Source organism: Coloeus monedula (genome assembly GCF_965178545.1).
Source record: "Coloeus monedula genome assembly, chromosome: 32".
Classification (NCBI taxonomy): Eukaryota; Metazoa; Chordata; class Aves; order Passeriformes; family Corvidae; genus Coloeus; species Coloeus monedula.
Window position 1 is genome coordinate 366,796 of NC_138812.1, and position 22,704 is coordinate 389,499.

Here is a 22,704-nt window from a genome sequence, read left to right on the forward strand (position 1 = left end):
AGAGCAGGGGCTCGCTATGGGGCAGGGCAGGATCTATGGGGCAGGGCAGGATCTATGGGGCAGGGGGTCCCTGAGCTGTTCCTATAGAGCAGGGGCTCGCTATGGGGCAGGATGGGATCTATGGGGCAGGGGGGTTTCTATGGGGCAGAGGGTGCCTCAGCTGTGCTCTAGGGTCCCTATAGAGCAGGAGGATCTATGGGGCAGGATCTATGGGGCAGGGGGTCCCGGAGCTGCTCCTATAGGGCACGGGCTCGCTGTGGGGCACAGGAGGCTCTGTGGGGCACATCTGTGGGGCAGCAGGGTCTCGGTAGGGCAGGGGGGTGTCTCTGTGGGGCAGGAAGGTCCCTATGGGGCTGAGGAGAATCTATGGGGCAGGAAAGAGGTCCCTAGAGGGGTCTCTATGGGGCAGAGGAGAATCTGTGGGGCAGAGGAGTCCCTAAATGGCTCCTATGGGGCAGGAGGGTCCCTAAAGGGTCCCTATGGGGCAGAGCGGCCCTGTGGGATTTTCCATGGGGCAGGGCCTCCTTATAGGATTGTCTGTGGGGCAGGGGGGGTCTCGGTGGGGCAGGAGGGGTCCCTGTGGGGCAGGAGGGGTCCCTGTGGGGCAGGGGGGGTCTCGGTGGGGCAGGAGGGGTTTCTGTGGGGCAGGAGGGGTCCCTGTGGGGCAGGGGGGGGTCTCGGTGGGGTTTCCTATGGGGCAGAGAGGTCCCTATGGGGTTTCCTGTGGGGCAGGAGGGGTCCCTATGGACTCTCTATAGGGCACAGGGCTCTCTATGGGGCACAGGGGTCCCTATGGGCTCTCTATGGGGCAGGAGGACCCCTCTATGGGGCACAGGGGTCCCTATGGGCTCTCTATGGGGCAGGAGGACCCCTCTATGGGGCACAGGGCTCTCTATGGGGCAGAGGGGTCCCTATGGGGTTTCCTGTGGGGCACAGGGCTCTCTATGGGGCACAGGCCCCTCTATGGGGCAGAGGGCTCTCTATGGGCTCTCTGTGGGGCGCAGGCCCCTCTATGGGGCAGAGGGGTCCCTATGGGCTCTCTATGGGGCACAGGGCTCTCTATGGGGCACAGGCCCTTCTATGGGCTCTCTATGGGGCAGGAGGGGCCTCTCTATGGGGCACAGGCCCCTCTATGGGGCAGAGGGCTCTCTATGGGCTCTCTGTGGGGCACAGGCCCCTCTATGGGGCGGGAGGGGCCCCTCTATGGGGCACAGGGCTCTCTATGGGGCACAGGGCTCTCTATGGGCTCTCTGTGGGGCACAGGCCCCTCTATGGGGCGGGAGGGGCCCCTCTATGGGGCGGGAGGGGCCCCTCTATGGGGCACAGGGCTCTCTATGGGGCACAGGGCTCTCTATGGGCTCTCTGTGGGGCACAGGCCCCTCTATGGGGCGGGAGGGGCCCCTCTATGGGGCGGGAGGGGCCCCTCTATGGGGCACAGGGCTCTCTATGGGGCACAGGGCTCTCTATGGGGCACAGGGGTCCCTATGGGCTCTCTATGGGGCACAGGGCTCTCTATGGGGCACAGGCCCCTCTATGGGGCGGGAGGGGCCCCTCTATGGGGCACAGGCCCCTCTATGGGGCGGGAGGGGCCCCTCTATGGGGCACAGGGCTCTCTATGGGGCACAAGGGTCCCTATGGGCTCTCTATGGGGCACAGGCCTCTCTATGGGGCACAGGCCCCTCTATGGGGCAGAGCCTCCCCACAGCACTCCCTACGGCCTCACCACCAGGGGGCGCCCCGCCCCGTTGGAGCCCCGCCCCCTTTTCTAACCCCTCCCCCCCCTTTTTTTCCCCCCCCTCTCTCTCCCACCCCTCCCCCAACCCCCAGCCCGCCCCACCCCCCCCTCCCTCTTCCCGCTGCGCACCTGCGGCGCCGACAGCGCCCCCTGGCAGGCCGTGGGCTGCCTGGCCACGGGCTACCTCCCCTCCCCCCTGGACTACTCCTGGTCCAGCGCCACCCCCCCGATCCAAAGCATCGCCCCCATCCCGGAGGTCCGCGCCCGCTCCGGCCTCTTCTCGTCCGGGAGCACCGTCCGGCTGCCGGCCACGTCCACCGGCCCCCAGAGCTTCACCTGCAGCGTCCGGCACGCGGCCACCAGCAGCAGCAAGAGCGTCCGGGTGACAAGTGAGTGCCGGGCCGGGGGCTCGGGGGGCTTCGGGGGGGCTTGGGTTGGTGAAGTTTTGGGGTTTGGGGGCCTTTGAGGGTCTTGGGTTGATGGAATTTTGAGTTTTGGGGCCTTGGGTTGACCCAGTTTTGGGTTTGGGGTCTTTGAGGGTCTTGGTTTGACCCAGCTTTGACTTTTGGGGTCTTTGAGGGTCTTCGGTTGATGGAATTTTGAGTTTTGGGGCCTTGGGTTGACCCAGTTTTGGGTTTGGGGTCTTTGAGGGTCTTCGGTTGATGAAATTTTGAGTTTTGGGGTCTTGGGTTGACCCAACTTTGACTTTGGGGTCTTTGAGGGTCTTGGGTTGACCCAACTTTGACTTCTGGGGTCTTTGAGGGTCTTTGGTTGACCCAACTTTGACTTTGGGGTCTTTGAGGGTCTCGGGTTGACCAAATTTTGACTTTTGGGGTCTTTGAGGGTCTTTGGTTGACCCAACTTTGACTTTTGGGGTCTTTGAGGGTCTTCGGTTGAAATTTTGGGGTTTGGGGTCTTTGGTTGACCCAACTTTGACTTTGGGGTCTTTGAGGGTCTTTGGTTGACCCAACTTTGACTTTTGGGGTCTTTGAGGGTCTTCGGTTGAAATTTTGGGGTTTGGGGTCTTTGGTTGACCCAACTTTGACTTTCGGGGCCTTTGAGGGTCTCGGGTTCACCAAATTTTGACTTTTGGGGTCTTTGAGGGTCTTTGGTTGACCCAACTTTGACTTTTGGGGTCTTTGAGGGTCTTCAATTGACCCCAGTTGGGTTTTGGGGTCTCTGAGGGTCTTGGGTTCACCAAATTTTGGGTTTTGGGGTCTTCAGTTGACCCAACTTTGACTTTTGGGGTCTCCCCTGGTCTTCAATTGATCCCGGCTGGGTTTTGGGATCATTGAGGGTCTTCAGTTGACCAAATTTTGGGGTTTGGGGTCTTCCATGGACTTCAGTTGACAAAATTTTGACTTTCGGGGTCTTTGAGGGTCTTGGGTTGCCCCAACTTTGACTTTTGGGGTCTTTGAGGGTCTTGGGTTGCCCCAACTTTGACTTTTGGGGTCTTCAACAGCCTCAAGTTGGGTTTTGGGGTCTTTGAGTGTCTTGGGATGACCCCAACTTGAGTTTTGGGGTCTTGGGTTGACCCAATCTTGACTTGGAGGGTCTCCAAGACCCTCGAGGTGACCCCAGTTGAGTTTCGACCTCTTCCACCATCTTAACTCCACCCAACCTTGACTTCCGGGGTCTCCGAGACCCCCGAGTCAACCCCACCGCGACTTTCGGGGTGCGGGGGTGGGGAGGGGTCTCCAACCCCCTTCCTTCGACCCCTCCCCCCCCCAACGCCGATTCCGGAGGGTTCTCCACCCCCCCCTTGACCAACCCTTGGTGGCATCTCCGTAGGCTTCACCCCCACCAACACCTTGAGGGACACTCCCCCTCAATCCTCGACCCCAGGTAGGTCCCAGACCCCCCAAAATATCTGGGAGGAGGTCGAGGGGGGCGGTTCCTCCGAGAACCTCCTCGAGGTTCTCCGACCCCCCCTCGAGGTCCTTCAAGAACCTCCCCGAGGCTCTCCAGCCTCGCCGCCGCCTCCGTAGGGACCTCCAGGGCTCCCCACTCAACTCGGGGTGACCTCGGCGTGACCTCGGGGGGCCCCTCCATCCCCGAAAGCTTGACCCCAGGTAGGTCTGACCCAACCCAACCCAACAACGTTGACCCAACCCAACGTTGACTCGACCCAACCCAACGTTGACTCGACCCAACCCAACGTTGACTCGACCCAACCCAACGTTGGCCTAACCCCACCCAACGTTGACCCAACTCAACTCAACAACGTTGACTCAACCCAACGTTGACCCAACCCAACCCAACCTTGACCCAACCCAACCCAACCTTGACTCAACCCAACATTGACTCAACCCAACCCAACCCAACCCAACATTGACGCAACCCAACCCAACATTGACCCAACCCAACCCAACCTTGACTCAACCCAACATTGACTCAACCCAACCCAACCCAACCCAACATTGACCCAACCCAACCCAACATTTACCCAACCCAACCCAACCTTGACTCAACCCAACATTGACCCAACCCAACCCAACATTGACTCAACCCAACCCAACCTTGACTCAACCCAACATTGACTCAACCCAACCCAACCCAACCCAACATTGACCCAACCCAACGCAACGTTGACCCAACCCAACCCAACCCAACCCAACATTGACCCAACCCAACTCAACATTGACTCAACCCAACCCAACCTTGACTCAACCCAACATTGACTCAACCCAACCCAACCCAACCCAACATTGACCCAACCCAACGCAACGTTGACCCAACCCAACCCAACTCAACCCAACCCAACACTGACCCAACCCAACCCAACCTTGACCCCGCGCCGCCATCTTGGACCTACTGACGTCCCCGTCCCCTCCCAGCAGGTGCCACCGCCCGCGCGCCCACCGTTGACGTCTTCCAAGCCTGCTCTGATGGCGGCGTGGTGGAGCTCATGTGCCTGGTCAGCGGCTTCTCCCCTGCCCCCGTCACCGTCACCTGGCTGATGGACGGGCAGCCCTTGGACCACGCCCACACCGAGCCCGCCAGGCCCGGCAACGCCGCCGGCACCTTCCGCGTGGTGTCGCGCGTCAACGTCTCGCTGGGCGAGTGGAGAGATGAGAGCTTCTCCTGCCGAGTGGCGCACGCGGCCTCCAGCACGGTCCAGGAGGCGCCGGCCAGGAGGTGTTCGGGTGAGCCCAGGGGGCGACGGGGGCGGAAGGGGCTTGGGTTGAGCCCAAGTTGGGTTGGGGGGTCTTGGGTTGAGCCCAAGTTGAGTTTGGGGTCTTCCATGGTCTTGAGTTGACTTTTGGAGTCTCCAACCACCCCGAGTTGGGTTTTGAGGGTCTCCAACCATCTCGAGTTGAGTTTTGGGATCTCCGACCATCTTGGGTCGAGTCCTGAGGGTCTCCAACCACCCCGAGTTGGGTTTTTGGGATCTCCAACCATCTCGAGTTGTGTTTTGAGCTCTCCAACCACCCCGAGTTGAGTTTTTAAGCTCTCCAACCACCCCAAGTTGAGTTTTGAGCTCTCCAACCACCCCAAGTTGAGTTTTTGAGCTCTCCAACCATCTCGAGTTGGGTTTTGGGGTCTCCAACCACCCCACGTTGAGTTTTGAGCTCTCCAACCATCTCGGGTCGAGTTTTGAGCTCTCCAACCACCCCAAGTTGAGTTTTTGAGCTCTCCGACCACCTCGAGTTGAGTTTTGAGCTCTCCAACCACCCCAAGTCGAGTTTTTGAGCTCTCCGACCACCCCAAGTCGAGTTTTTGAGCTCTCCAACCACCCCAAGTCGACTTTTTGAGCTCTCCAACCATCTTGGGTCGAGTTTTTGGTATCTCCCACCACCCCACGTTGAGTTTTGAGCTTTCCAACCATCTCGGGTCGAGTTTTGAGCTCTCCAACCACCCCAAGTTGAGTTTTTGGGATCTCTGCCCATCTCGGGTCACGTTTTGATCTCTCCAACCACCCCAAGTCGACTTTTTGAGCTCTCCGACCATTTTGGGTCGCGTTTTGAGCTCTCCAACCACCCCAAGTCGGGTTTTTGAGCTCTCCAACCACCTCGAGTTGAGTTTTGAGCTCTCCAACCACCCCAAGTTGAGTTTTTGGGATCTCTGCCCATCTCGGGTCACATTTTGATCTCTCCAACCACCCCAAGTTGAGTTTTGAGCTCTCCAACCACCCCAAGTCGGGTTTTTGGGATCTCTGCCCATCTCGGGTCGCGTTTTGAGCTCTCCAACCACCCCAAGTCGAGTTTTTGAGCTCTCCGACCATCTCGAGTTGGGTTTTGGGGTCTCCAACCACCCCACGTTGAGTTTTGAGCTCTCCAACCATCTCGCGTCGAGTTTTGATCTCTCCAACCACCCCAAGTTGACTTTTTGAGCTCTCCGACCATTTTGGGTCGAGTTTTGAGCTCTCCAACCACCCCAAGTTGAGTTTTTGGGATCTCTGCCCATCTCGGGTCACGTTTTGATCTCTCCAACCACCCCAAGTCGACTTTTTGAGCTCTCCGACCATTTTGGGTCGCGTTTTGAGCTCTCCAACCACCCCAAGTTGAGTTTTTGAGCTCTCCGACCACCTCGAGTTGAGTTTTGAGCTCTCCAACCACCCCAAGTTGAGTTTTTGGGATCTCTGCCCATCTCGGGTCACGTTTTGATCTCTCCAACCACCCCAAGTCGACTTTTTGAGCTCTCCGACCATTTTGGGTCGCGTTTTGAGCTCTCCAACCACCCCAAGTTGAGTTTTTGAGCTCTCCGACCACCTCGAGTTGAGTTTTGAGCTCTCCAATCACCCCAAGTTGAGTTTTTGGGATCTCTGCCCATCTCGGGTCACATTTTGATCTCTCCAACCACCCCACGTTGAGTTTTGAGCTCTCCGACCACCTCGAGTTGAGTTTTGAGCTCTCCAACCACCCCAAGTTGAGTTTTTGGGATCTCTGCCCATCTCGGGTCGCGTTTTGAGCTCTCCAACCACCCCAAGTCGAGTTTTTGGGATCTCTGCCCATCTCGAGTTGGGTTTTGAGCTCTCCAACCACCCCAAGTTGAGTTTTTGAGCTCTCCAACCATCTTGGGTCGAGTTTTTGGTATCTCCAACCACCCCACGTTGAGTTTTGAGCTCTCCAACCATCTCGGGTCGAGTTTTGAGCTCTCCAACCACCCCAAGTCGAGTTTTTGAGCTCTCCGACCACCTCGAGTTGAGTTTTGAGCTCTCCAACCACCCCAAGTCGGGTTTTTGGGATCTCCGCCCATCTCGGGTCACGTTTTGATCTCTCCAACCACCCCCCCAACCTCTCTCCCTCCCTCCCTCCCCCCCAGCCCAATCGTCCAGCCCCATCCGCGTCTTCGCCGTGCCGCCGTCGCCCTCGGACCTGTACATCTCGCAGTCGCCCAAGCTGCTGTGCCTGGTGACCAGCCTGCCCAGCGACGAGGGCCTGGCGGTGACGTGGGCGCGGGCGTCGGGCGGCGCCCTGGAGCCGCTGCCGCTGCGGCTGAGCCACCAGTACAACGGCACCTTCACGGCCACCAGCGAGCTGCCGCTGGCCACCCGCGACTGGGAGAGCGGCACCGCCTTCGTCTGCCGCGTCAGCCACGCCGAGCTGCCGGCGCCCGTGGAGCGGCGCGTGGAGAGGAGGCAGGGTGAGAGAAGGGTGGGGGGAAAAGGGGGGAAAAAAGGAGGGGAAAAGGGAAAGGGGAAAAAAAAAGGGGGGAAGGGGAAAAAAAAGGGGAGAAGGAAAAGGGGGGAAAAAGGGGAAAAAAAAGGGGGGGAAGGAAAAGGGGAAAAAGGAGGGAAAGGGGGAAAAACAAGGGGGAAAAGGGGGGAAAAGGGAAAGGGGGAAAAGGGGGGAAAAAAGGGGGAAAAGGGAAAAGGGAAAGGGGAAAAGGGGAGAAAAAAAAGGGGGGAAAGGGGAAAAAGGGGAAAAGGGGGAAAAAAAGGGAGAAAAGGGGGGAAAAGGGAAAGGGGGAAAAGGGGAAAAGGGGAGAAAAAAGGGGGAAAAGGGGAAAAAGGGAAAGGGGGAAAAGGGGAGAAAAAAAGGGGGGAAAAGGGGGAAAAGGAAAAGGGGGAAAAGGGGGAAAAAAGGGAGAAAAAGGGGAAAGGGGGAAAAGGGAAAAGGGGGAAAAAAAAGGGGGGAAAAGGGGGAAAAAGGGGAAAAGGGGAAAGGGGGGGAAAAAGGGAGAAAAAGGGAAAAAAGGAAAAAAACGGGGGGGAAAAGGGGGAAAAAGGGGGAAAAGGGGAAAGAGGGAGGAAAAGGGGAAAGGAAAAAAAAGGGAGAAAGGAAAAAAGGGAAAAGGAGAAAAAGGAGGGAAAAGGGGAAAAAAAGGGAAAAGGGGGAAAAGGGGGGAAAAAAAGGGAAAAAGGAGGGGGGGAAAAATCCCCATTTTTTCCCCAATTCCCGCCATTTCTTTTCCCAATTTTCCCTCATTCCTCCCCATTTTTCACCAAAATCCCCTTTTTTTCCCCCAAATCCCCATTTCCCCCTTTCCCCCCCATTTCCCCTCTATTCCCGCCATTTTTTCCCAATTTTTCCCGATTTCTCCCCATCGCTCCCCATTTCTCACCGATTTTCACCAAAATCCCCCTTTTTCACCCCAAATCCCAGTTCCCTCATTTTCCCTTCTATTCCCGCCATTTTTCCTTCTATTCCCGCCATTTTTTCACCAATTCCCCCCATTTTTCCCCTGAATCTTCCTCAATTCCTTATTTCTCCCCGATTTTCACCAATTTCCCCATTTTTCACCCCAAATCTCCATTCCCCCCATTTCTCCTCTATTTCCGCCATTTTTTCTCCAATTCCCGCCATTTCTTTACCCAGTTTCTCCCAATTCCTCCCCGTTTTTCACCAAAATCCCCCTTCATTCACCAATTTTCCCCTTTTTTCACCCAAATCCCTATTTCCCCCTTTTCCCCCCAATCCCCCTTCTATTCCCGCCATTTTTTCTCCTATTCCCGCCATTTTTTCCCCAGTTTCTCCCAGTTCCTCCCCATTTTTCACCAAAATCCTTTTTTCACCATTTCCCCTCTTTTTTCACCCAAATCCCATTCCCGCCATTTCCCCCCCCAATTCCCCTTCTATTCCCGCCATTTTTTCACCGATTCCCGCCCTTCCTTTTCCAATTTTTCCCAATTTTTCACCAAAATCCCCCTTTTTCACCAAAATCCCCCTTTTTCCCCTTTCCCCCCCCCAGGAAAGCGCCTCCCTCCCTCCGTCTTCCTGCTGCCCCCGCCCCCGAGGAAGCCGCCAGCTCCTGCTCCCCCTCCCCCAATTTCCTCCATTTCCGCCATTCCTTTTCCCATTTTCCCCCTGCTTTTTGCCATTTCTCCCCGATTTTCACCAATTTCCCCATTTTTCACCCCAAATCTCCATTCCCCCCATTTCTCCTCTATTTCCGCCATTTTTTCTCCAATTCCCGCCATTTCTTTACCCAGTTTCTCCCAATTCCTCCCCGTTTTTCACCAAAATCCCCCTTCATTCACCAATTTTCCCCTTTTTTCACCCAAATCCCTATTTCCCCCTTTTCCCCCCAATCCCCCTTCTATTCCCGCCATTTTTTCTCCTATTCCCGCCATTTTTTCCCCAGTTTCTCCCAGTTCCTCCCCATTTTTCACCAAAATCCTTTTTTCACCATTTCCCCTCTTTTTTCACCCAAATCCCATTCCCGCCATTTCCCCCCCAATTCCCCTTCTATTCCCGCCATTTTTTCACCGATTCCCGCCCTTCCTTTTCCAATTTTTCCCAATTTTTCACCAAAATCCCCCTTTTTCACCAAAATCCCCCTTTTTCCCCTTTCCCCCCCCAGGAAAGCGCCTCCCTCCCTCCGTCTTCCTGCTGCCCCCGCCCCCGAGGAAGCCGCCAGCTCCTGCTCCCCCTCCCCCAATTTCCTCCATTTCCGCCATTCCTTTTCCCATTTTCCCCCTGCTTTTTGCCATTTCTCCCCGATTTTCACCAATTTCCCCATTTTTCACCCCAAATCTCCATTCCCCCCATTTCTCCTCTATTTCCGCCATTTTTTCTCCTATTCCCGCCATTTTTTCCCCAATTTCTCCCAATTCCTCCCCGTTTTTCACCAAAATCCCCCTTCTTTCACCAATTTCCCCCTTTTTTCACCCGAATCCCTATTTCCCCCTTTTCCCCCCAATCCCCCTTCTATTCCCGCCATTTTTTCTCCTATTCCCGCCATTTTTCCCCCAGTTTCTCCCAGTTCCTCCCCATTTTTCACCAAAATCCTTTTTTCACCATTTCCCCTCTTTTTTCACCCAAATCCCATTCCCGCCATTTCCCCCCCCAATTCCCCTTCTATTCCCGCCATTTTTTCACCGATTCCCGCCCTTCCTTTTCCAATTTTTCACCAAAATCCCCCTTTTTCACCAAAATCCCCCTTTTTCCCCTTTCCCCCCCCCAGGAAAGCGCCTCCCTCCCTCCGTCTTCCTGCTGCCCCCGCCCCCCGAGGAAGCCGCCAGCTCCCGCTCCACGCTCTCCCTCACCTGCCTGGCCCGCGGCTTCTTCCCGGACGCCATCGACGTGCAGTGGCAGCGCAACCAGGAGAGCATTCCCGCCGGGAATTCCGGGAATTCCGCCGTGCAGACGGGGCCGGTGCAGCGCGAGAAGGGGGGGGAGGGCTCCTATTTCCTCTACAGCCGCCTCGAGGTGGACAGGGCCGAGTGGGAGCGCGGCTCCTCCTTCGTCTGCACCGTGGTGCACGAGGGGCTGCCCCTCCGCTTCGTGCAGCGCAGCGTCCACAAGAACCCCGGTAATTAACGCAGGCGGCGCTAATTGGCCTGAATCGCTCCATTAAAGGTCACTAAGCGGATTTAGTTTGGTGGTTTTTGGGGGAAAAATCCGGGGGTTTGGGGGCTGTTTGGGTCTGGGGTTTTGGGGTTCAGGCTCGGTTTCGTCACTAGGAACTGCCTTAATTAGAGTCATTAGCTTAATTAGTGGTATAATTAGTGATATTGAGTTGATTAAAGGAGATTTATTGATGAATTTCGGTGGTTTTTGGGGAAAAATCGGGGTTTGGGGCCGTTTGGGGACGCGGTTTGGGATTCACGATCCATTTCGTCCACAAGAACTCCCTTATTTAACTTAATTAGTGATAATCAGCAGTAATTAGTGAGAATTAGTGAGAATTAGTGATATTTAGTTGATTAAAGGAGATTTATTGGTGAATTTCGGTGTTTTTTGGGGAAAAATCGGGGGTTTGGGGCTGTTTGGGGACGCGGTTTGGGGCCATGGTTTGGGATTCACGATCCATTTCATCCACAAAAACTCCCTTAACTTAATTAGTCATAATTAGCAGTAATTAGTGAGAATTAGTGAGAATTAGCGATATTTAGTTGATTAAAGACGATTTATTGATTAATTTTGGTGGTTTTGGGGAAAAATTGGGATTTTGGGGCTGTTTGGGGATGGGGTTTGGAGTTCGCGCTCGGTTTCATCCTCAAGAAGCCACTAATTAAAGGAATTCGTGCTAATTAGCGCTAATTAGTCTACCAGAAGTCGCTAAGGGATGAATTCGGGCGGTTAATGAAGGGATCGAAGGGTTCGGGGCCGTTAATTGAGGGCTCCGGGGGTTTAATTAGGGGCGGGGCGTCCACAAGAACCCCGGTAATTAACGCAGGCGGCGCTAATTGGCCTGAATCGCTCCATTAAAGGTCACTAAGCGGATTTAGTTTGGTGGTTTTTGGGGAAAAATCCGGGGGTTTGGGGGCTGTTTGGGTCTGGGGTTTTGGGGTTCGGGCTCGGTTTCGTCACTAGGAACTGCCTTAATTAGAGTCATTAGATTAATTAGTGATAATTAGTGATATTGAGTTGATTAAAGGAGATTTATTGATGAATTTCGGTGGTTTTTGGGGAAAAATCGGGGTTTGGGGCCGTTTGGGGATGGGTTTGGGATTCACGATCCATTTCGTCCACAAGAACTCCCTTAATTAACTTAATTAGTGATAATCAGCAGTAATTAGTGAGAATTAGTGAGAATTAGTGATATTTAGTTGATTAAAGGAGATTTATTGGTGAATTTCGGTGGTTTTTGGGGAAAAATCGGGGTTTGGGGTCTGTTTGGGTCTGGGGTTTTGGGGTTCACGCTCGGTTTCATCCACAAGAACTCCCTTAATTAACTTAATCAGTGATAATTAGTGATAATCAGTAAGAATCAGTCGTAATTAGTGAGAACTAGTGATATTTAGTTGATTAAAGACGATTTATTGATTAATTTTGGTGGTTTTGGGGAAAAATTGGGATTTTGGGGCTGTTTGGGGCTGGGGTTTTGGGGTTCGGGCTCAGTTTCGTCACTAGGAACTGCCTTAATTAGAGTCATTAACTTAATTAGTGGCAATTAGTGATATTTAGTTGATTAAAGGTGATTTATGGATGTTTTGGGGTGATTTTTGGGGAAAAATCGGGGTTTTGGGGCTGTTTGGGGCTGGGTTTTGGGGTTCATGCTCAGTTTCATCCACAAGAACTCCCTTAATTAACTTAATTAGTGATAATCAGCAGTAATTAGTGAGAATTAGCGAGAATTAGTGGGAATTAGTGATATCTAGTTGATTAAAGGTGATTTATTGATGTTTTGGGGTGATTTTTGGGGAAAAATCGGGATTTTGGGGCCGTTTGGGGATGGGTTTGGGAATCACGATCCATTTCGTCCACAAGAACTCCCTTAATTAACTTAATTAGTGATAATCAGCAGTAATTAGTGAGAATTAGTGAGAATTAGTGATATTTAGTTGATTAAAGACGATTTATTGATTAATTTTGGTGTTTTTTGGGGAAAAATTGGGATTTTGGGGCTGTTTGGGGCCATGGTTTGGGAATCCCGATCCATTTCGTCCACAAGAACTCCCTTAATTAGAATCATTAACTTAATTAGTGGTATAATTAGTGATAATTAGTTGATTAAAGACGATTTATTGATTAATTTCGGTGTTTTTTGGGGAAAAAATCGGGATTTTGGGGTCTGTTTGGGGATGGGGTTTTGGGGTTCACGCTCGGTTTCATCCACAAGAACTCCCTTAATTAACTTAATTAGTGATAATTAGTGAGAATTGGTGAGAATTAGTGATAATTAGTCGATTACAGGTGATTTCTTGATCGATTTCGGTGTTTTTTGGGGTAAAAATCGGGGATTTTGGGGCCCTTTGGGGTTCCCGACCCTTTCCCTCCCCAGGAACTCCCTTAATGAGACTAATTAACTTAATTAGCACTAATTAACGGATGGAAGGCCCTTAGTTCGTTGATTTCGAGGATTAGGCCCCAGTTGGGCCTCATTAGCGCTAATTAGCACCAGTCGTTAATTGGGGTCGTTAATTAAAGGGGGTTAATGAGGGGGATTCGCTAATTAGAGGTCACTAATTAAGGGATTAATGGGCCTGGGGTCACTAATTAAGGGGCCTGGAGTCACTAATTAAGGGATTAAGGGGCCTGGGGTCACTAATTAAGGGGCCTGGGGTCACTAATTAAGGGATTAATGAGCCTGGGGCCACTAATTAAGGGATTAATGAGCCTGGGGTCACTAATTAAGGGAATTGATGGACCTGGGGTCACTAATTAAGGGGCCTGGAGTCACTAATTAAGGGATTAATGAGCCTGGGGTCACTAATTAAGGGAATTGATGGGCCTGGGGTCACTAATTAAGGGGCCTGGAGTCACTAATTAAGGGATTAATGAGCCTGGGGTCACTAATTAAGGGAATTGATGGGCCTGGGGTCACTAATTAAGGAGCCTGGGGTCACTAATTAAGGGATTAATGAGCCTGGGGTCACTAATTAAGGGAATTGATGGGCCTGGGGTCACTAATTAAGGGGCCTGGAGTCACTAATTAAGGGAATTAATGAGTCTGGGGTCACTAATTAAGGGAATTGATGGGCCTGGGGTCACTAATTAAGGGATTAATGAGCCTGGGGTCACTAATTAAGGAGCCTGGGGTCACTAATTAAGGGGCCTGGGGTCACTAATTAAGGGATTAATGAGCCTGGGGTCACTAATTAAGGAGCCTGGGGTCACTAATTAAGGGGCCTGGAGTCACTAATTAAGGGATTAATGAGCCTGGGGTTACTAATTAAGGGAATTGATGGACCTGGGGTCACTAATTAAGGGGCCTGGAGTCACTAATTAAGGGATTAATGAGCCTGGGGTCACTAATTAAGGGAATTGATGGGCCTGGGGTCACTAATTAAGGGGCCTGGAGTCACTAATTAAGGGATTAATGAGCCTGGGGTCACTAATTAAGGGAATTGATGGGCCTGGGGTCACTAATTAAGGGGCCTGGAGTCACTAATTAAGGGAATTAATGAGTCTGGGGTCACTAATTAAGGGAATTGATGGGCCTGGGGTCACTAATTAAGGGGCCTGGAGTCACTAATTAAGGGAATTAATGAGCCTGGGGTTACTAATTAAGGGGTTGATGGGCCTGGGGTCACTAATTAAGGAGCCTGGGGTCACTAATTAAGGGATTAATGAGCCTGGGGTCACTAATTAAGGGAATTGATGGGCCTGGGGTCACTAATTAAGGGGCCTGGAGTCACTAATTAAGGGAATTAATGAGTCTGGGGTCACTAATTAAGGGAATTGATGGGCCTGGGGTCACTAATTAAGGGGCCTGGAGTCACTAATTAAGGGAATTAATGAGCCTGGGGTTACTAATTAAGGGGTTGATGGGCCTGGGGTCACTAATTAAGGGGCCTGGAGTCACTAATTAAGGGAATTAATGAGCCTGGGGTCACTAATTAAGGGAATTAATGAGCCTGGGGTCACTAATTAAGGGAATTGATGGGCCTGGGGTCACTAATTAAGGGGCCTGGAGTCACTAATTAAGGGAATTAATGAGTCTGGGGTCACTAATTAAGGGAATTGATGGGCCTGGGGTCACTAATTAAGGGGCCTGGAGTCACTAATTAAGGGAATTAATGAGTCTGGGGTCACTAATTAAGGGAATTGATGGGCCTGGGGTCACTAATTAAGGGGCCTGGAGTCACTAATTAAGGGAATTAATGAGCCTGGGGTCACTAATTAAGGGAATTAATGAGCCTGGGGTTACTAATTAAGGGGTTGATGGGCCTGGGGTCACTAATTAAGGAGCCTGGGGTCACTAATTAAGGGATTAATGGGCCTGGAGTCACTAATTAAGGGGTTGATGGGATTCGGGGTCGTTAATTGGGGCATCCATTAATTACAGGCCATTAATTAGGGGGAATCATTAATTAAAGGCCATCCATTCATTAATGAAGGGTCATTAATTACTTGATTGGGGCGGTTGATTAAGACGGGGGTTACTGGGAGGGAACTGGGAGGGAACTGGGGTCAAACTGGGATGAACTGGGATGAACTGGGATGGACTGGGAGGGACTGGGAGGGAACTGGGAGGGAACTGGGATGGACTGGGAGGAACTGGGAGGGAACTGGGATGAACTGGGAGGAACTGGGAGGGAACTGGGATGGACTGGGAGGGAACTGGGATGAACTGGGAGGGAACTGGGATGGATTGGGAGGGACTGGGAGGGAACTGGGAGGGACTGGGAGGAACTGAGAGGGGACTGGGATCAAACTGGGATGAACTGGGAGGGACTGGTCTAGACTGGGATGGGGTTTGGGAGTTACTGGGAGGGACTGGGATGAACTGGGATGAACTGGGTTCAAACTGGGATGAACTGGGAGGGAACTGGGGTCAAACTGGGATGGACCGGGAGGGGACTGGGATGAACCGGGGTCAAACTGGGACAAACTAGGGTCAGACTGGGATGAACTGGGACAAACTGGGATGAACTGGGAGGGACTGGTCTAGACTGGGATGAGGTTTGGGGGTTACTGGGATGAACTGGGAGCAACTGGGAGGGGATCGGGGTCAAACTGGGCCAGACTGGGAGGGACTGGGATGAACTGGGAGGGACTGGGATGAACTGGGAGAGACTGGGAGCAACTGGGAGGGGTTTGGGGGTTACTGGGATGAACTGGGAATACTGGGAGGGAACTGGGATGAACTGGGATGGACTGGGAGGGGATCAGGGTCAAACTGGGCCAGACTGGGAGGGACTGGGAGCAGCTGGGACAAACTGGGATGAACTGGGAGGGACTGGTCTGGACTGGGATGGGGTTTGGGGGTTACTGGGAGGGACTGGGAGGGACTGGGATGAACTGGGATGAACTGGGAATGGGGAGAAAAAAGGGCTGAACTGGTTTATACTGGTTTGGACTGGTTTGAAGTGGTTTGAACCGGTTTATACTGGTTTTTACTGGGTTTTACTGGTTTGAACTGGTTTATACTGGTTTGTACTGGGACTGTCCCCCCAACCTGTGCTGGGAGAGCTGGGAGGGGCAACTGGGAGCAACTGGGAATGGGGAAAACACCAAAAAACCCCATCAAAAATGGGTCAAACTGGTTTATACTGGTTTGTACTGGTTTGAACTGGTTTGAACTGGTTTGAACTGGTTTATACTGGTTTATATTGGTTTAAACTGGGACTTGTCCCCCCAGCCTGTGCTGGGAGCAACTGGGAGTAACTGGGATTGGGGAAAATGCAAAAAAACCCATCAAAAATGGGTCAAACTGGTTTATACTGGTTTGTACTGGTTTGTACTGGTTTGTACTGGTTTATACTGGTTTTCACTGGTTTGTACTGGTCTAAACTGGGATTTGTTCCCCCAGCCTGTGCTGGGAGCAACTGGGAATGGGGAAAATGCCAAAAAACCCTATCAAAAATGGGTCAAACTGGTTTATACTGGTTTATACTGGTTTATACTGGTTTATACTGGTTTATACTGGGACTATCCCCCCGACCTGTGCTGGGAGAGCTGGGAGGGGCAACTGGGAGCAACTGGGAATGGGGAAAACGCCAAAAAACCCCATCAAAAATGGGCCAAACTGGTTTAAACTGGTTTATACTGGTTTGAACTGGTTTGAACTGGTTTGAACTGGTTTATACTGGTTTATATTGGTTTAAACTGGGAGTTGTCCCCCCAGCCTGTGCTGGGAGCAACTGGGAGTAACTGGGATTGGGGAAAATGCAAAAAAAACCCCATCAAAAATGGGTCAAACTGGTTTATACTGGTTTGTACTGGTTTGTACTGGTTTGTACTGGTTTATACTGGTTTTCACTGGTTTTCACTGGTTTGTACTGGTCTAAACTGGGATTTGTTCCCCCAGCCTGTGCTGGGAGCAACTGGGAATGGGGAAAATGCCAAAAAACCCTATCAAAAATGGGCCAAACTGGTTTAAACTGGTTTATACTGGTTTTTACTGGTTTATACTGGTTTATACTGGTTTATACTGGTTTGTACTGGGACTATCCCCCCGACCTGTGCTGGGAGAGCTGGGAGGGGCAACTGGGAGCAACTGGGAATGGGAAAACACCAAAAAAACCCATCAAAAATGGGCCAAACTGGTTTAAACTGGTTTATACTGGTTTTTACTGGTTTGAACTGGTTCTTACTGGTTTGTACTGGGACCCGCAGAGCTGTGGCTGCCCCCGGAGCTGTGGCTGGAGGAGCCCGAGGCCCCCGCGGGGGGACCCTGGGACACCCTGGGCGTCTTCGTCACCCTCTTCCTCCTCAGCGTCGGCTACGGAGCCACCGTCACCCTCTGCAAGGTAACTGGGAGCACTGGGACAAACTGGGAGGGAACTGGGATCGAACTGGGATCAAACTGGGAGCACTGGGACAAACTGGGAGGGAACTGGGATCGAACTGGGAGCACTGGGACAAACTGGGATCGAACTGGGATCAAACTGGGAGCACTGGGACAAACTGGGAGGGAACTGGGAGGGACTGGGAGGGAACTGGGATGGACTGGGATCAAACTGGGATCAAACTGGGAGCACTGGGACAAACTGGGAGGGACTGGGAGGGACTGGGAGGGAACTGGGATGGACTGGGATCAAACTGGGATCAAACTGGGAGGGACTGGGACAAACTGGGATCGAACTGGGATCAAACTGGGAGCACTGGGACAAACTGGGAGGGACTGGGAGGGACTGGGAGGGGATTGGGAGGGAACTGGGAGGGACTGGGACAAACTGGGATCGAACTGGGATGGACTGGGAGGGACTGGGAGGGAACTGGGAGGGACTGGGAGGGACTGGGAGGGACTGGGATCAAACTGGGATCAAACTGGGAGGGACTGGGAGGGACTGGGAGGGGACTGGGAGAGGATTTGGGGTTACTGGTTTATACTGGGAGCAGCTGGGAGGGACTGGGAGGGGGTTCAGGGTTACTGGTTTATACTGGGAGAGACTGGGAGGGACTGGGAGGGAACTGGGATGGACTGGGAGGGGATTGGGAGGGACTGGGATCAAACTGGGATCAAACTGGGAGGGACTGGGAGGGACTGGGAGGGGACTGGGAGAGGATTTGGGGTTACTGGTTTATACTGGGAGAGACTGGGAGAGACTGGGAGGGACTGGGAGGGAACTGGGAGGGACTGGGAGGGAACTGGGAGGGAACTGGGAGGGACCGAGAGGGGACTGGGAGGGACTGGGATCAAACTGGGATCAAACTGGGATCAAACTGCGAGGGACTGGGAGGGGATTTGGGGTTACTGGTTTATACTGGTCTAGACTGGGAGGGACTGGGAGGGATTGGGAGGGAACTGGGATCAAACTGGGAGGGACTGGGAGAGGATTTGGGGTTACTGGTTTATACTGGGAGAGACTGGGAGGGAACTGGGAGGGACTGGGGGGGACTGGGAGGGGATTGGGGGTTACTGGTTTATACTGGTCTGGACTGGGAGGGAACTGGGATCAAACTGGGATCAAACTGGGATCAAACTGGGAGGGGATTGGGAGGGACTGGGACAGGGTTTGGGATTACTGGTTTATACTGGGATGAACTGGGAGGGGATTGGGAGGGTCTGGGGGGGACTGGGAGGGACTGGGAGGGGATTCGGGGGTTACTGGTTTATACTGGGATGAACTGGGATGGACTGGGAGGGAACTGGGGTCAAACTGGGATGGACTGGGAGGGACTGGGGCGGTCTGGGAGGGGGTTCAGGGGTTGCTGGTTTATACTGGGAGGGACTGGGAGGCGTCACTGGTCTGTACTGGTCTGTACTGGTCTGTACTGGTCTGTACTGGTCTGTACTGATTTGTACTGGTTTGTACTGGTCTGTACTGGTCTGTACTGGTTTGTACTGGTCTGTACTGGTTTGTACTGGTCTGTACTGGTGCAGGTGCAGTGGGTGCTGAGCTCCCTCCTGAGGCTGAGCGTCCAGCAGGGGGCGTGAGACTGGTTTATACTGGTTTATACTGGTTTATACTGGTTTATACTGGTTTAGACTGGTTTAGACTGGTTTAGACTGGTTTAGACTGGGTTATACTGGGTTATACTGGGAGGGGACTGGGAGGGGATTGGGAGGGAACTGGGAGGGACTGGGGGGACTGGTTTATACTGGTTTGTACTGGGTTATACTGGTTTACACTGGGTTATACTGGGTTTTACTGGTTTATACTGGTTATACTGGGTTATACTGGGTTATACTGGTTTATACTGAGTTATACTGGTTTATACTGGGAGGGGGGTTGGGAGGGACTGGGGGGGACTGGGTTATACTGGTTTATACTGGTTTGTACTGGTTTATACTGGGTTATACTGGGAGGGGACTGGGTGGGGGTTGGGTGGGACTGGGAGGGAGTGGGTCCTACTGGTTTATACTGGTTTATACTGGGTTATACTGGTTTATACTGAGCTATACTGGGTTATACTGGGTTGTACTGGTTTATACTGGGAGGGGACTGGGAGGGGATTGGGAGGGACTGGGGGGACTGGTTTATACTGGTTTACACTGGGTTATACTGGGTTTTACTGGGTTATACTGGTTTATACTGGGTTATACTGGGTTATACTGGGTTATACTGGGAGGGGAGTGGGAGGGGGTTGGGAGGGACTGGGAGGGAGTGGGTCCTACTGGTTTATACTGGTTTGCACTGGTTTATACTGGTTATACTGGGTTATACTGGTTTGCACTGGGTTATACTGGTTATACTGGGTTATACTGGGAGGGGGGTTGGGAGGGACTGGGGGGACTGGTTTATACTGGGTTATACTGGTTTATACTGAGCTATACTGGGTTGTACTGGGTTGTACTGGTTTATACTGGGAGGGGACTGGGAGGGAATTGGGAGGGACTGGGGGGACTGGTTTACACTGGTTTATACTGGTTATACTGGGTTATACTGGTTTACACTGGTTTATACTGGTTTATACTGGGTTATACTGGTTTATACTGAGCTATACTGGGTTATACTGGGTTGTACTGGTTTATACTGGGAGGGGACTGGGAGGGGATTGGGAGGGACTGGGGGGACTGGTTTATACTGGTTTACACTGGGTTATACTGGGTTTTACTGGGTTATACTGGTTTATACTGGGTTATACTGGGTTATACTGGGTTATACTGGGAGGGGAGTGGGAGGGGGTTGGGAGGGACTGGGAGGGAGTGGGTCCTACTGGTTTATACTGGTTTGCACTGGTTTATACTGGTTATACTGGGTTATACTGGTTTGCACTGGGTTATACTGGTTATACTGGGTTATACTGGGAGGGGGGTTGGGAGGGACTGGGGGGACTGGTTTATACTGGGTTATACTGGTTTATACTGAGCTATACTGGGTTGTACTGGGTTGTACTGGTTTATACTGGGAGGGGACTGGGAGGGAATTGGGAGGGACTGGGGGGACTGGTTTACACTGGTTTATACTGGTTATACTGGGTTATACTGGTTTACACTGGTTTATACTGGTTTATACTGGGTTATACTGGGTTGTACTGGGTTATACTGGGTTATACTGGTTTATACTGGGAGGGGTTGGGAGGGGACTGGGAAGGACTGGGTGCTACTGGTTTATACTGGTTTATACTGGTTTTTACTGGTTTATACTGGTTATACTGGGTTATACTGGGAGGGAACAGGGAGGGGAGTGGGAGGGGATTGGGAGGGACTGGGGGGACTGGGTTATACTGGTTTATACTGGTTTATACTGGTCAGACTGGTTTATACTGGGTTTTACCGGGTTGTACTGGGAGGGGACTGGTTTCTACTGGTTTCTATTGGTTTCTACTGGGTTATACTGGGTTATACTGGGTTATACTGGGTTATACTGGGAGGGGGTTGGGAGGGACTGGGGTCAAACTGGGATGAACTGGGAGGGACTGGGAGGAACTGGGAGGGGGTTCAGGGGTTACTGGTTTGTACTGGGATGAACTGGGAGGGAAATTCCCGATTTTGGTGCCGAAATTGGGGAATTTGGGGTGAAAATTGGGAATTTTGGGTAAAAATCGGGGATTTTGGGGTGAAAAATGGGGAATTTTGGGGTGAAAATTGAGAATTTTGGGTAAAAATGGGGAATTTGGGGTAAAAATGGAGAATTTTGGGTGAAAATCGAGAATTTTGGGGTGAAAAATGGAGATTTTTGTAACTTTGTGGAGATTGCGGCGGAAAAATCCTCGATTTTGGGGCAATAAAGGCGAATTTGGAACGGAAAAGGTGGAGTCGGAGTGGAATTTGTGGATTTTGGGGGGAAAAGTGGGAAAAAATGGGGATTTTGGGAAAAAATTGGGGATTTTGGGGCAAAAACCGGGAATTTGGAGTTCAAACTGCGGATTTTGGGGTAAATCCGTGAATTTTGGGGGGAAACCGCGACTTTGAGGGAAAATCGGGGACTTCGGGGTGAAAAATGGGGATTTGGGGGTTGAAAAAAAAAAACAATTTTGGGGCGAAACCCCTGGAATTTTCTCGTTCCAAAAATCCTCGTTGGGAGCAGAAGGAAATCCAGGAATTTTAAAGCAAAAAAAGCCGATTTTGGGTCAAGAAGAATCCCAATTTTTAAGGCCAAAAATCTGGATTTGGGGCGGTGAAAAATCCTCGCGTGGAGGCCCCAAAATCGTTGTTTTTTGGCCCAAATTTTCAGCTCGAAATTCTTCATTTCTTGGGGGGTTGATTTTAAGGTGAAAAATGCAAATTTTGGGGGCTCAAAAAAGCCCCAAAATCCCCTTTTTTTATCAGCTGACGGGTTTGGGTTTAAAAAAGGCGATTTTAGGCAAATTCGGTGGTTTTGGGGTGAAAAAAGCTATTTTGGGAGGGGGGAATTGGAGGTTTTAGGTCGAGGTTGGAGTTTGGTGCTGAAAGCTGCAAAATTGGGGGTGAAAAATCCGAATTTTGGGGAAAAATGTGAAAATTTGGGGTGAAACCCCCGAATTTTGGGAAAAACATGAAAATTTGGGGGAAAATCAGGAATTTTGACGTTAAAATGGGAAATTTTGGGTAAAAATAGGGAATTTTGGGGTCAAAATGGAATTTTAAGGGAAAATCGGTGAATTCTCAGTGAAAATTGTGGATTTTGGGTAAAAAAATGGGAATTTTGGGGTAAAAATTGGGAATTTTGGGGAGAAAATTTGGAATTTTGGGTGAAAATGGGGACTTTTGGGTGAAATATGGGAATTTTGGGTAAAAATAGGGAATTTTGGGGTAAAAATGGAATTTTAAGGGAAAATCAGTGAATTCGGAATGAAAATTGTGGATTGGGGGGGGAATTCGGGAATTTTTGGCTCAAACCCGTGAATTTTGGGGGAAAAAAGGTGAAATTCCGAGTTAAAAAATGTGAACTGGGGAAAAGGTGAAATGTGGGGTGAAAAATACGACTTTAGGGGTTAAAAAATGGGAAATTTGGGTGTAAAAATGTGAATTTTGAGGCAAACCCGGCAGATTTGGGGCAAAAAATGCTGAATTTTGGATTAAAAAATGTGAACTGGGGAAAAGGTGAAATGTGGGGTGAAAAATACGACTTTAGGGGTTAAAAAATGGGAATTTTGGGTGTAAAAATGTGAATTTTGAGGCAAACCCGGCAGATTTGGGGCAAAAAATGCTGAATTTTGGATTAGAAGTCAGGTTTTGGGTGAAAAAACCCACCATTTTTGGGCAAAACCTCGGAGTTTTAGGGGCAGAACTTCGGTTTTTGGGCAAAGCTGAGGATCTCAAGGTGAAAAAAGCCAATTTCGGGCAAAAAGCGCCGCAGCTGGGGTGAGAAATGCAAATTTTGG

General features: G+C 51.5%; 1 gene segment (V, D, J or C); it reads left to right on the forward strand.

Annotated features, from left to right (window-relative positions):
- LOC309583680 (Ig gamma-1 chain C region, membrane-bound form-like) overlaps positions 1-18,892 on the forward strand; it is a 71,803-nt gene extending 52,911 nt beyond the window's left edge. The window contains exons 2-7 of the C gene segment in view: positions 1,828-2,124; positions 4,576-4,881; positions 7,001-7,321; positions 10,085-10,432; positions 17,128-17,261; positions 18,839-18,892.
- Positions 18,893-22,704: the final 3,812 nt, after the last annotated feature.